Source organism: Pongo abelii, chromosome X (assembly GCF_028885655.2).
Source record: "Pongo abelii isolate AG06213 chromosome X, NHGRI_mPonAbe1-v2.0_pri, whole genome shotgun sequence".
Classification (NCBI taxonomy): domain Eukaryota; kingdom Metazoa; phylum Chordata; class Mammalia; order Primates; family Hominidae; genus Pongo; species Pongo abelii.
In genome coordinates this window covers 156,171,156-156,174,929 of record NC_072008.2, presented here as the reverse complement: position 1 = coordinate 156,174,929, position 3,774 = coordinate 156,171,156, and the positions used below count along the sequence as shown (strand labels likewise).

Genomic DNA, 3,774 nt, shown 5'->3' with positions numbered 1-3,774 from the left:
ACTCTTATACATGAAATGGATTAGTAAAAATACATGTGTGATTAATATCATTCATAAACTTAGATGTTGAAACTAATTAAATCTTCTGTTAAAAGGAACAGATTTGAAAATTACTAAAAGGAAACAAAGATAAATCTCCAATCGCTCAATAGAACAGGAAGCCAAAGATGGTATGCAATGTGTTTCCTTCCATCCACCATGACCTCCCTTACCAAGAATTCTGACTACTCTCTTCAAATACAGGGTGAAGAAAGGGCCTGATTTCACATGGGGTAGGTTGTGCCCCTGGAACGTGTACTGGCCCTGTCCCTAAACCTGCCACCTACTGGCCCTGGCTGCAACTTGTACTCATACTCCCTCTTTCCCCTTTCTCAAAGCCTCTTCATACAGAGATGGGTAGGAGGTGGGATCTGTCCCATGGACCCTGGCCACATACTCCAGGACTTTCATCTTGTTGGTTTTAGTGTGGGCTCTTGGACTCTACAGGAACTCATAGTGTGCAGGATCACTGCTGGGCACCTGGTGGTACTCCAGGTAGTTTTCCTGCACCCAGTCTTCGGTGAGCAGCTTCCTGGGCTTCCCATAGACACTGTGCTTCCTCCCAGAATACAGCCCCATCACACTCAGGGTTTCCCATATGACTTCTTCAGGGGTGCAGTTGCCCTCCATTATAATCGTGCACAGGACCGTTATCTGGAGGCCTGCATTGGGCTTGCTCTGATCATCACCCAGCAGGCCATCATAGGAGAGGCCCAGGGAAGTGACAAGGATGTAGGAGTGGCCAGTGGTATCCACTTCCTTCACGTCAAAAAAAAAAAACAGACCAGCCACATGCACTTGAAGATCACAGGAAAGTAATCCTTATAATTTTTGATGACACTCTCTAGCATTTCTGCCTTTGTGATTGTCTCCTTGACTCAACACTTGTAGAGCAGGAAATGAACCAACTCAGTCACCTTCCCATCAAGTGCTTCTTGGAACAAGGTCTTCAGGTCTGCTGGATCTGGTGAGGTGCTTGGAGCCTCCTCTTGGCTGCTGGAGCCCTCATTAGATTGGCTCCATAGAGTGTTGTCAATGGTAGTGGGGGAGGTGGAGGCTCCCTGAGGACTCTGGGGAGAACCAGTTGACCCAGCAGCAGGCAGCCCCTCCAGGGTGCCCACTGTCAGAGGAGAGGAGAAGGAGGCAGCCTCCTGCTCTTCAGCCAAGGGAGTCTGCACAGCCACCAGGCCCAAAGCCTCGTCTCCTTGGGCCTCAAGGTTTTCCTCAGGCTCGCAGTGCTGATCCCTCTGCTCAGGAGACATGATGACTCTGGTCAGAATGGCAGAGTGTGCGCAGGAGCTGGGCAAGCGGGACCTACAGGCCTGAGGAGAGAGGGAGCCAGTGAGGGACCTCAGCTGAGAGCCAAACCTTGGAGGCTCTAACAAAAGCAGACTTATGGATCTTTTCATTTGGTGCTCCTCTGGGGCCTCCTGGGGCACCTATCCTCCTAGCTGGCCTGTTCACCGAGAACTTGGAGGAAGTGAGAGTGTTACAGTGAGTAGCTAGTCAGGTATGATCAGGGAAGGAGAGGGTTCCCCCAGCCACTCCATGCCTGTGCACATGCATGCATGTGCACACACACACACACACACACACACACTAGGAATGTTGGGTGACTACCAGGCGATGGTCAAGTGGTTAACTATTTCTGTAAAGTAATAATTGTTCACAGCCCTTGCCAGCGAAAGGCAGTCTCCTAATAGAAAACACCTGAAATGGATCAGCAGCTTCCCAATAAGATCTCAGGACTGGGGAGAAAGTAACACAAGATCTCTGAAGTAGGCTGATATGGTTTGGCTGTGTCCCCACCCAAATCTCATCTTGAATTCTCACACATTGTGGGAGGGACCCAGTGGGAGGTAACTGAATCATAGAGGCAGGTCCTTCCCATGCTGTTCGCATGATAGTCTTATGAGATCTGATGGTTATTATAAAGGGGAGTTTTCCTGCAAAAGCTTCTTTTTTTTTGCTTGCTGCCATCCATGTAAGATGTGACTTTCTCCTCCTTGCCTTCTGCCATGATTGTGAAGCTTCCCCAGCCACATGGAACTGTAAGTCCAATTAAACGTCTTTCTATTGCAAATTGCCCAGTCTTGGGTATGTCTTTATCAGCAATGTGAAAACTAACACACATGCCAACATAAAACCCCAAGTCAAGAGGTCAAGCTGTGCTTTTGGTTTCTCAAGTTGACTACTTGGCCCTCTTCCGAGTTATACTTTTCTTGTTTCCTTTTCTTCCTTTCCTTACTGTTCTAAAGCTTTGTGTTTTGTTTGTTTGTTTGTTTGTTTTTTGCCTCAGTCTTTCCTTCTGCCTTTTGCCCCTCAGTCGAATTCTTTCTTCTGAGGAGGTAAGAACTGAAGTTGCTGCAGACCTATATGGATACACCATCAGTAACTCAGGGTAACTTGGGTACCTGCCACCACTAACAAGAAGGCTCCTCAGGGTGCAGCTTGTCAGCAGAAGCCAAGGCTCTAGCACTAACAGTAGGATAGATGGGGTTGGCACTTTGGAGTCCCCTCTGTTCTGGGGCCAGTGGAGCCCTTTGTATACATTCAAAGTAAACACCTCACCTTGCCTGCTGGCAATACCTGGGCCTCCTCTGCTCTATGACTTCAGGACACTGCCTCAGACCAAGGCCCAAACCTCTTTGAGACCTGGGAGAAAGAAGTGAGGGGGCACCACATGGAAACTTCTGCACAGGATTCCCAAGGCTGACAGAAGGAGCAGGTTTCAGGAGTGCCTCCTCTGTCTGCATGTCCTCCAGGTATTCAGATTTATTCCCAACAGTGCCCAGCCCTTTCGCTCCTGCTTAACTGTGGATGAGTCTTATATGCCAAGGCCACCATCTTCCTGGGACCCCCAAGGAGAAAGTGGGGGACCAGTCCCTTCTCCACAGGCCTTCCTGGCCTCCCAGGACTGATAGCAGAGGCAGATTTCCTAGGTCCAGGATAACAGTCGGCTGAGTCCTCTCTCAGGGCTCTAGGGGACTTCTCTCTTTGCTGGCCTGAGGCTCTACTCCTCATATTACACACCTCTCGTCACTGGCACCCCAAAGACACAGCAAAGATGTGCCACACACAGCCATCACTCCCAGGACCTCCCAGGGTCGAGGTCCTCTGAGTCCTCCCTCTTCTTCCTCCTCTTGATCCTGTCAGGGTTGAGCCTCACCCCTTTGTGGACCTGAATCTATATCCCTCAAATTGCCAAGGCCAATTGAGGAGGTGCCTCAGTTTCAGACAGAAGTGGAATAGGCCCCCTGTTCTGGGTTGCTGGGTCCCCACAGGCCTGCCTTGTCTCCTAGCTGGGCCTGGACCCACCCTCTGCTCCCCTGAGGCCATGCTCATGATACCAAGCCCCTTCTCTCCATCAGCCCCCGATGTGAACATCAGGATCCACATGCCTGGCCACCATGCCCGGAACTTCCCCGGGCTGACAGCAGAGATGAAGCCTCGCTCTGTGGGATCTCAGCCCTCCCTCAGGGTCCAGACCTTGATGCCTGGCAGGTAGATCATGGGTCCTGCCCTTTCCTAATCAGCCCTTCCCTGGTCACACCAAGCCCTGTCTCCAGAATCCCCTGCGGCTTAAGTGGCAGTGGAGCCGGGAGCGGCCCAGCCAGAGAAGTCTGGCCCCGGGTGGTCCAGGGCTGGCAGCAGGGGTGGCACTGGGTTAATTGGAGTCCTCTCTCTGGGGTGGGGGCATCCTCAGTCTTCCTCAGTGTCTCACCTTGCCTCCTC

At 51.3% G+C, this 3,774-nt stretch overlaps 1 pseudogene; it reads right to left on the bottom strand.

The window, feature by feature from the left end:
• Nucleotides 1-480: 480 nt before the first annotated feature.
• Nucleotides 481-1,353, bottom strand: LOC129052841 (melanoma-associated antigen 8-like; annotated as a pseudogene).
• Between the last annotated feature and the right edge of the window lie 2,421 nt (nucleotides 1,354-3,774).